This window comes from Impatiens glandulifera, chromosome 2, assembly GCF_907164915.1.
Source record: "Impatiens glandulifera chromosome 2, dImpGla2.1, whole genome shotgun sequence".
NCBI classification, from domain to species: Eukaryota; Viridiplantae; Streptophyta; class Magnoliopsida; order Ericales; family Balsaminaceae; genus Impatiens; species Impatiens glandulifera.
Genome location: NC_061863.1, coordinates 12170778 through 12182906, shown reverse-complemented (window position 1 = coordinate 12182906; position 12129 = coordinate 12170778).

Genomic DNA, 12129 nt, shown 5'->3' with positions numbered 1-12129 from the left:
TAAACAAATTAAATTAAATAATTCAAATACATATTATAAATTAAAATAAAAGATATTATATAAAAGATAAAACAAATAAAATAAAAATTTTATTTTGTCTTTATATATCTTATTCATGTATTCTTACAACTTATTTATCTTTATATTATATTTATTCCTAAATTAAATTTTAAATTTATCTTTCTATAAAAATTACCTCATTTTGTAAGCTTCTTATTTATATAGAATAAACAAAGTTGAAAATTCAAAATACTTTAAAAACAATATATATTCTAATTTGAAAAACATTTTTTAACTCTATTAATATTAAGTTTAAATAATGATTAATATTAAGACATAAAATAATAAAAAAATAAATCCACGAAAATATAAGAAGAAATACTTCCGCAAGATCAATGTTAAATATTCGCATATACTGTCCAAATAGAGTTTAAACTAGGAAACCAATTCATTTCTTAAATAGATAACTATTTAAAATCTAATATATTTTATATAATATATAAGATTTGAGTTCATTTGTCAGAATCCAAGCAATAACCTGTTGACTTATTACCTTCTTCATAATTTTTAATTTTAGTGATTGTTATTATTTGCGTCAATCTTTGATTTTAATATATGGTTGAGTTTTTTTATTTTTTTAATAATTTATAGAGGAGAAAATTAAATGATTTTAATAATTTTGAGAAATTAATAATTATTTATGTTAAAATTTTTAAAAAAAATATTAATATATATAAATAAAATAAAAAATAATAATTTAAAATAAAATATATTTTAGTATTTTAATTAATAAATTAAGTGATTTAATTAATTAAAGAAATAAATAAAATAATATTTAATTTAGTTAAAGTTATTAAAATAATCCAAATAAAAAAAGGCACAATTCAAATATAAAGCAAGGCCCAATTCAATTAGAAAGAGGAAGAGACGAGAAACTCAAATACAACAAAAGCTGAGAATGCTATTTTCTATAGAATATAATAAACAAATAACCGATCTTCTCAATCATTCATATACAAATATATCAATAAGATTATTTTTTTATAACGTTGTAATGGAGTTTTAACATGTTAACATTGAGGAGAGAAAATATTTGTAACGAAAAAAATGTAGCTAATGCAATGATGTGAAATAATGATAAAATTTACTCACCAAGTATAATTAAATTTTTTTCTTTTATCACTATTAATAATTTATCTCTATTATCACTAACTACAATTTCTTTCTTCTTTTCATTAATATTTTTTTTATTATCTATTAATTTGTATATATATATTTATATATATTGTTCGTTAATTTATTTATTTATAAATTTTTAAATCAATAATAGGGAGAATAAATAAATAAAATAACAAATGATATAAATGTATATGTTTAAAAATATATATATTATATTATCAGAATAATAATATTAAGAATGAATCAATCAAATAATAATATATGTATATTATATTTGATAAAATATATATATAATAAAAAATTATTATTATATTTTAATTTAATTAATTATTTTCTCATCTTCTAATATAACAATGAAATAACTAATTGAATAATTTGTGAAAACTATTATTGATTGAATGAGGTAGGAAAATTATTATTGAGCAATGATTAAGGACGACCAATTATATTATATTGTTTGATATTGTGAAAATAAATGTTTTGATACACTTTTGAACAATATTTATATGGTTGTTTTTTTTTAATTTATTTAACTGGTACTCTTTAATTAAAATTTCAATTTATTAACATAAATTAGTAAATTAATCCGATTAAATGTTCTTAATTAAATATAATACAATTAATTATTATTTATTTTAATTTGAGTAATTTTTATTATTGATAATAAATTTTTATTTTTTTTAGTAAATATGAGAGAATAAATTATTGAGCTAGAGAAATAATTTTAATGCTTATAGTGACATGTAAAATAATTTATAAAAATAAAATTTATAATAATAAAAATTTAAAGAAATAAATTATTAGAGATTTTTTTAATAATAAAAGTTGAAGAAAGAAAAATTATTATATGTATTGTGAGTTACATTTTCCATCATTTAAAATATAAGAGAAAAAAATATTATATTTTAAATAGTTAATTATTTAGTAAATTAGGGTTTTTTTTCTAGTGATTTGATAATTTAACTCAAATTTATGTCTTGATTGGAGTTTTAAGTTTAAATCTTACACCAACAAATTAAAAGAGAATGAGCGTGTATTTTACCTATAAATAATAAATAAATATATTGTGAAAAGTTTTTTTTGGAATTTAGAGAATAAAACGAGATAGAGAATCACGTGACATCCTGTTGAAAAAAAATTTTAAAAGAGAGAAAAGATTAAAAAAAAATAATTAAGTAATGAACGTACATGAACACATAACAAAATTAACTATTTGAGGAACAACATTAAAACACATAAAGTAATTTTTTCAAAACAAACAAACATAAAAATAAATATTAAGATTTTAGACATCTCACAAAAATAAAAATAATTTTCCAAAAGATACTTTTTGACCATGTAAATTTAATTATTCATAACATTATGACTAGGGGTGGAACTAGGGATGACAACCATACCCGTCGGATAGACAAGTATTCATCGTTAAACTCGATTTTCATATTATTACCCGACCTGAACCGACGGGTATCTCTATCCTCGACGGGTAACCTATTATCCGAAAATATAAGTTTATACTTATTATTTTTTAAATATACTAAATATTAAAAAAGAAATGAAAATATTACTTAATTGCATTGCATAATTATGTAGTAAAATTTTAAAAATATATATAACAAGTTATTACATATCGGAATTTAACAAAAATTAGAGATTTTAGAAAAAGTTAACAAAAGTTAGAGAGAAGATGGAAAAAGTTATAAAAGTTAGAGAGAAGATGGAAAAAGTTAACAAAAAGTTGAGAGACAGGGGAGAAAGTTAAAAGATTTTTGAACTTGTGAAAAGAAAGAAGAGAGTAAAAAAATATTTTGTTATAAAGAAAATGAAAGTTAATAATTATGGAAAAGATAAATTAAAATAATCTTGAAGTGAAGTATGTGTAGTATGTGTACAGTTAACATAAATAATATATTTATTTATGTAAAATTTTAAATGTCATTATAAAGTTTAAAATATATATATATATGTATATATAAAAATATTAATATTAATATTTCGGGTATTGGGTTTGAGTTGTGCGCACTTTCCATCCTCAAACCTAATCAGATAATCATTTTTACTCCTTATCTCCGACTTCAAACTCGATTTAAAATACTCGAGTCCGACCATTGGATACCCACGGGTATCAAGTATACAAGTACTAACTATTATCCCTATGCAGAATTGGTTCGGGTAGGCTGAACTCCATCCAGAATTATTTTTTATGGTACAAATGTGATACTGCTTCCTAATTTTTAAATTTGTTTTAATTTAATACATTATTATTTTTATCTAATTTAAAAAGACAAAACTTACCTTCATTTACCCTCATTTTATCCATAATTTTCTCGTTATTGTTTTATGCTCACCCCAAAAAATTTTCAACCTCACCCTAATTCGAATCCCTGAATTTCCGTCCGTAGTTACAACAATATTTTTTATTATTATTTAGAGCACTATTCAATAATAGATGATTCCAATAGAATTTCAAACCTAACTTTTGATAGAAATTGTCAAACAATGACACTCTGGAATGTGATTAATACTAAGTAGAAAATTGAGTTAACAAGTATAGATTTTGTGCTTGTGGATCAAGATGTAAGTCATGTTTGTTGGGTTTTGATGACATTTCTTGCTAACATGTTATTTGTTAAATTTTTGTTATTTATTTAAATGTGACCACATTTTTGTTTATTTTTAATGGGTGCAACCATTCACTATAGCATACATCACCAAAATGTTAAGAGATTTAGGTATAGGACGCTTATGCATGCTAGAAAATTTTCTAGTTGTCTTAGCCAGTTCGAACTATAAAATTGTTGAAAATAATTTAATTGTTTTTTCACGAACGGGACAAAGATGCGATCGACATGTTGATGACATTATGGAAATATCGAAGTTTAGCTTAATTCAATTCTCAGACTATAAAAATGTAGTTGATAAATGCACTATAACAAAGGATTTGACAGGTTTGAGAATTTTTGGTCTAACTAAAAAATTGTTTATATAATTTGATGACAAACTCTTTATCTTTGTGTTATGAAGTGGTTCTTACTTGGTTAAAAAATGTTGGAAATGAAACTATAAGTCATACTGGTTGGAAATGAAACTATAAGTCATACTGGTGGTCATTTGTTGTCTAGACGAATCATTTGCTTACAATAGGAGAGGTATTAATATTGTTAAAATATATATATATAAAAAAATTGTATTGTATGATAATTTAATTAGATGTGTTATGTTTAATGTATAGACACTATATTAAATTAATAAGAAAACTAATATAATATTGTGATAATATTTTACAATTATAGTATTGTATATTACAACATTCTACCTTAAACTCAAGAGAAAAAAACTTAGACAACTTGAGGTTGAAAATGAGTTTCTAAATTATTGATGATATAATTTTTAGCTTGATGAACTCGTAGAGATTATCTAACGACGTGATAACAATGTATTGTCTAAAAATAATCCAACGAAGAAAGTAAAATCCAATGGGCATTTAATTATGTGTAATTTTTTTAAGGTGGCTTATTTAGCTATTTTTCACTTTTAAAATAAACTGAATATTTTAGCCTTTTATTTTTAATATATTTAAAATTAAGTATATAAAAGTAAATGATTATAAATATGCGTTATCAAATATACTTATATTAAAATAATTCATATATTATATTAAATGATAATTTAATTTATCAAACACTTTATTAGTCTTTATTTTTTATGTTTTATTTTATGAAAAAATAAGTTACTTTAAATAAAAATATTGTGTAATTTTTTTAAAAGTATTTTTAATAATTAAAAAATATAATTGAGGTGCTAAATATAGATTTATAAAATATTATATAGGATTTTGTGACATTATTAAATGAATGAAAATGGCCTATAAAGAAGGAGGAGGAGAAGTTAGATAATTAGACGACAATGGAGATGAGAAATTTGGTCTTCGTCTTCCTCTTGATTATCGATATTGTTTCTAGCAAGGGGAAATTATAAACCTTTATGATAAAAATTTATTAAGTGGATGAATTTAAATTAATTTAACTAATTGAATTACATAGTTGAGTATGGTTAAATCTTTTGTAGAGGCTAGGCTTTGCTTGTCATGTCATAGAGCCATGGATTCCATGGGTTATGTCTAAGTGACCATAACAACAGCCATGTGTCTCAGCGCGAGTGTTTCACATACGACGTTGAGCTGCTTTTCTATCATAGAGAGGTTAATAACATGTGCAATCGTCACCGGTGAAACACTCATTGAGACCGTTGTGGTCTTCCAATATATCCCATGGAATCCATGGCTCTATGACGTGCAAAGTGGAGTCTTCCTGACAAAAACATTTAAGTAATGAATCATCATATGACTGACATGTTATTAGGATCTTCTTCATAGCCACCTCAGTTCAGTTTATTATCTTGCTTCTGTACACAGCTCCATAACCGCCTTCCTCGATAATATTCTTGGCGGAGAATCAATTGTGGAGAGATGAAGGCCTCTTAGAGTAAACTAATGACCCCATCTAAGTTGAGAGATTTTAGAAAATCCAATCAATAGAGAAGGCATTGAATGTCCATAAGACTGTGAAGAAGACTGCTTCATTATCGTCCCCGAATCGCCACCACCATCTTCTCCATCGACTGAGAACTGAAATGTTGTGTCCCACATCATGCATCGTGTTACATTTGATATTATTTCTTTTAGTTTTCTTTTATTAATATTTTACCATTGTAAGGACACTATATAATGTTAGACTAATTTCATTAGAAGTAGGTTGATATTTTGTACAAAAGTACTTTATAGTTTCTCTTTAATTACATGTTTGCGGGGAGTTTTTCTATCTCCCTTTGTCTATCTATTTCGATCTTTTATCTTCTCTTCTTCCTCAATCTTGTCTATCTTCTTTCTCTCTAGTTATATTCATAACGAGACACTACACTTGGTATCAGAGCATCTTTGTTACTAATGACGATTAAAAGATCAATAAGTTCAGAAGAGGTGGGGGATAAAATTCTGAATCGTCTGGAGGCACTTGAAAGAGATCACCAAGATTTGAAAAAAAAGATGTTTATGATAATTCTCAAAGATTCAAGGAAACTGAAAAGGAGCAATTGAAACCATCTTCGGATCTTCTTGAAATCTCGAAGAACATGGTGAATATTAACAAAACAATGGAACTCTTGTTGAAGCAAATGTCAGATGGATTTTCTCATTAAGATGACAATGAAGGTCCAAGAACGCATTTACAGGATGAAGGGGTGCAAAAAGAAATCATATTTCAAGTGGATAACTCTTCTTGAATTTTTCCAGGACCACCCTTACAAGAAACTTCCTCGGGGCAGCCTAACCGAACCTAAGGTTGGTCATTAGCAAAGCAGTCCAAAAGACGGTAGTAATCCATGGTGTTGGATAACTAAGATTACGAGATTCTTTGAAAATCTTTCACATAAAGATGATGACAATGTGGGTTATGCAGCTTATTATTTGGAGGGATCACCGGATATTTGGTTGACAAATTATTCGGTAGAAGGAGGGATAATATCATGGATTGAATTCTTGGAGGCAATCTTGTAACATTTCAAGAAAAAGAACATTGAGACGTGATTGTGGAATTTAATCAAATTCGTCAGGAAGGTGAACTAAAAAACTACATTTTGAAATGAATGGAGTTAAGAGCTCTTTCGGCGAGATACATGACGCCACAAACAAATGATTAATATACTCGCAGTTTCTTGGGAGGATTGAATGTTGAAATTAAAATGGTGATTAATTTGTTACAACCTACTCACCTACTTCTCTAGATCAAGCTATTAAACTCACAAGAATTCAAGAACAAAATTTAGAGGATACTAACAAAAAGGTGAAACTTAATGTGTTCCGACAAATCTGTAAATACGTTGCCAAAAGGGTTCAATGGTATGCCACCATCGGTGGTCATTCTACCAAGCTAGAAGGGAGAAAGGACTATGTTACAAGTGTGGGGATAAATATACAAAAGATCGTAAATCAAAGTTCCACAAATATGTTTATTAGAAGGCGATAATTAAGAGATGCAATCAATATTTGCATCTATGGAGTAAGATGAGCAAATTTGGGTCGAAACTTAAAATAGAACTTTAAAATGATGGGAATGTTGTATCCCACGTCATGTATCAGGTACATTTAATATTATTTTCTTTGGTCGTCTTTTATTACTATTTTATCATTGTAACGAGACTATATAACATTAGACTAGTTTAATTATGAGTATCTTGATATTTTGTACTAATGTACTTTCTAATTTCTCTTTAATGGTATTCTTTTTATCTCCTTTATCTATCTATTTTGATCTTTTATTTTCTCTTCTCCCTCAATCTTGTCTATCTTCTTTCTCTCTAGTTACATTTATAACGAGACACTACATGAAACCTTCAATTAATGAACTGCATTAGCTTACATTATCAGCACCATCAATTGATTTGCTATTAAGAACCAACATCTTCTCTGAGCTTCTCTCGTTCCATTTATCGTGATTTACAAAGATTAAACGTTCAGGAATTCTAACCCTATAAATATCGATTTCATTGGACACGTCTGGTATCTGGATAATAGAGAAATTATCCAACCCTGAACATAACATATATAAAGGGATAAGAGACAAACATAAACATTATGAATACTCCAATGCATATTCATATTATCACCCATAGCTTTAAACAAAAAAAACCACGTGTCTTCTTCAAAAGTTCTAAATCTAGGTTTTTAGATGACATTCTAATTAATCAAACTCAATACCTTTCAAAGCACAATCTTTCGGCGACATAATTCGGAACAAAGTCACTTGTGAATCCATTCAATATATCAATCCATGATCAAATCCAGTTCATATTAACCTCATCAAAATAAAAATACTTATGATTAAAAGTGAGGAACATGTATTACTCAACCCATATTCAACCCAAATTAAATTTATCCAACCCATAACCCAACTTATATTATTTACTAATATGGGTTATTATTTTATTTTTTCATTTAATATGTATTTAACATATTTTTATCCATTTAACACGTTTTTGACATGTTTAATACGTTTTCACATTTTCACGTTTTTGGCACGTTTTGACACGTTCAACACGTTTAACACATTTTTCACATTTTTGACACGTTTAATACGTTTTCACACGTTTAACACGTTTTTTTACATATTTGACACGATTTTGACACATTTAACACGTTTTTGTCACATTTAACACATTTTTGACACGTTGAACACGTTTTTCATGTTTTTGGCATGTTTAACATTTTAACACGTTTAGCACGTTTTTGATACGTTTTTCACGATTATGACATATTTAACACATTTTGACATATTTTTCACATTTTTCGCACGTTTAACACGTTTAACATATTTTTCACGTTTTTCACATTCTTGACATGTTTAACACGTTTTTAACATGTTTAACACATATTCACATGTTTTTCATGTTTTGGCACATTTAACACGTTTTGACAGGTTTAACACATTTTCCACGTTTTTGGCATGTTTTGACACGTTTAACACGTTTTTGACACGTTTAACATGGTTCTCACATTTTTGACACATTAATATGTTTGTCACATGATTAATGTGTCAAACGTGAAAAAATGTGTTAAACATGCCAAAAACGTGTTAAACATGCTAAAAATGTGCTAAATGTGACAAAAAACTTGTGAAAACTTGTTAACGTGCAAAAAACATGTTAAACATGTCAAAAATATGTTAAATGTCAAAAACATGTTAAACATGTCAAAATGTGAAAACGTGTTAAATGTACCAAAACATGTTAAATGTGTTAAATGAGTAAAAAAACGTGTTCAAAATGTCGAAAACGTGTTAATGTATGAAAAACGTGTCAAATATGTCAAAAACGTGTTAAACATGCCAAAAACATGAAAAAATATGTTAAACGTGTGAAAATGTGTTAAACATATCAAAAACGTGTTAAACATATCAAAAACGTATTAAACGTGCCAAAAACGTGAAAATCTTGTTAAACTTATCAAAAACGTGTTAACGTGTTAAATATGTCAAAAACGTGTTAAATTAGTACTAAACCATTTGAACTTTATTTGAATCCATTCGAAACGATGTTTCAACTGAAGATTTATAGCCCAATCCCTTCACGCTAACTGCAATAATCAATAGTTTATGTAATTGCAAGGTTTAGAGAGGGCTAAAAAAATGATTATGGTTAAGGGGATAGATGAATCAGATGTAATTGAGTTGAATATTGTAATATGTAATATCCTCATTCATGACTTTGCAAAGGAAAAAAACCTTAAGACTATGAGATAAAGAACAATTTAGATAGAAATAGACTAAATCTAAAACCCAATATTGTGACATATTGTACACTGATATTCGGTTTATGCCAAAAAAAAAAAAAAAAAAAAAAAAATGATGGAAGAGTTAATAATTAAGATATTGGTACTAGATCTCATTTGTAAGATTGATGATTATTTTACAATTTATAAAATTAAATATTATAAATATAAATATATAGATATAAATTTATTTAAAAATTATCTTGTCATATATTTAAATATAAATAAATTATTCTCATTTAATTATTTGTCTCCCTTTTATATTAATATATTTTTTCTTTCCATACTTTATTAAATTAATATTTAAATATTTATTAGATACACTATTATTTTATTTATTTTTAATTTAACTTTTTTAATATTATATTTTTCTTATTATATTTTTTTATAAATAATTATATATATACTTTATTTTATATTAATTATTATATAATATATAATTATATATTAAATTTTATAAATATTTTCACATCTTTTTTTTTAACTAAATTGTCCAAATAATGTATTAAAAACTAATAATTTTTATACATTCTCTACATATTTATTATTTATATAATTAATTAATTTTTGTATTTAATGATTTGTTATTCAATAACAATATTGGTCCAATATATATATATATTCATAAATCACAAATGGTCAAATGGTTAAAATATTCACATGTCAAACTCGATATTAAGGTTCGAGTCCCAACTCATAATACTAAGTTATTTTTTTGGGGAAAACAGTTAAAACCATTTCAGTAAAATCTCAAAAGCAAGAAGGTCAAAAATCAAATCTAGACAAACCCTAGCTATGATTAAGGATGACAATCAAAAGACCCTAAAAAAATCGATTAGTAGCATTCATACATTCTAAATCAATTGAGATTACAAATTGAAAAGACTACGTTCAAACCTAATCATCCCAGCCTGAGATTTTCGCATGCCATCTATCTTCAGAGAGGCCTTCTTCCCCTTCCTCTACCTCTTCCTACTAAGTTATTTATTACACATAGTTAGACAATGTAGTTATCATTACACATATCATTTCAATTACTTCTATAAATATCATATGATTACTCTTATAAAGATCATAATGTATTCCTATATTTTTAGCTACTCTTATAAATATCAACATCTATTACACATATTTAGAGACTATAGTTATCATTCAAATATGTGATATATATTTTTAGTTACTCCTATAAAAATGGTCCAAAGATATGAACTTACTCAGTAAACCGAAAGAATTGATCCAAATTTGGTTCAAACTAAGGAATAGTCTAGCTTATATGTATAAAACAGAAGTACTTAGCCATTTTATTAGTCTATTGGGAAACTATTGTATATGAACCCAATAATGGAGGAAAGTGAACACTGATATATTCTAAGATAAATATTGAAGTGAATGATAGAAGCACTTTACCATCAAAGATGATAGTAGTTAACAAAAGAGGCAAATCCACACACATAGATATTACGTATGAATGGAAGTCAAACATATGTGTGTTCTACAAGTAATAAATGTTCAGAAGCAATTGAAAAACAATAGAAAAAACTAAAAGTTCAGAGAAGAACGTGAAAGCTGAAACTAAAGAATTAGAAAATCATATTGATGAAGCTAAAGATGGAGAGGATGAAGAATCAAATGAAAGAAAATATGAAGAATTAGAGAAAGAAGAAGAATAATCAAAAGATGAAAAAGAATAAGAATTAGGTGAAGGAAAAATGGGGAAATTGGGGAATAAAAGTAGATGAAAATTATAGGAAGAAAGTGAAGAGAAAACTTTGAAAGTAGACCAAAGCAAATCAGATAATGACACAAATGAATGTGCAGGTAAATATGAAATTCCTAAAATATTAAAACAAAATTCATTTATCAGATATTAATGGCTCCTCTAAAGAGAAACTAATCCAAGAGAATGAGGTTAATGCTTGTCGAAATTTTTAAACTAGTTCTGTAAATTCTATTAATGAATGGAAATTAGAATGTGGGTAATAAAATCAAATTCACATGAAATTAAAATGTGAATTAAAGAGTGAAATTTAATCCAAATGTATAATTTGAATCAATTAATTAATTGATCTAAAATTCCTTGATGATCAATATATATATATATATATATATATATAAATATATATATATATATATATATATATATATATATATATATATATATATATAATGATGCTTAATTTTTAAAGTGTCCGGATTGGCGAATCGAGAGCTGTGGTTAATTTGGATATATATGTGAGAGTAAATTGATATTTGGGCCGGATTGTGGGTTGACCCGTCCATAAATTTAAAACGGTTAAAAATAAAATTAAAAATGCTATAAGTGTGGTTCAAACTTGCAACCTAACAAAACAAGTAAAACTTTTTAACCAACTAGGCTAATACCACTTTATATTTTAAATTCAACACCAAATTTGATAAACGCGGGACATTTTAAAAATATAAATTCAACTTTTTAACTAGTTAATCTCTCTTTATATATATATATATATAATGATGCTTAATTTTTAAAGTGTCCGGATTGCCGGGTCGAGAGTTGTGGTTAATTTGGATATATATGTGAGAGTAAATGGATAATTGGGTCGGATTGTGCGTTGACCCGCCCATAAACTTAAAATGTTTAAAAATAAAAT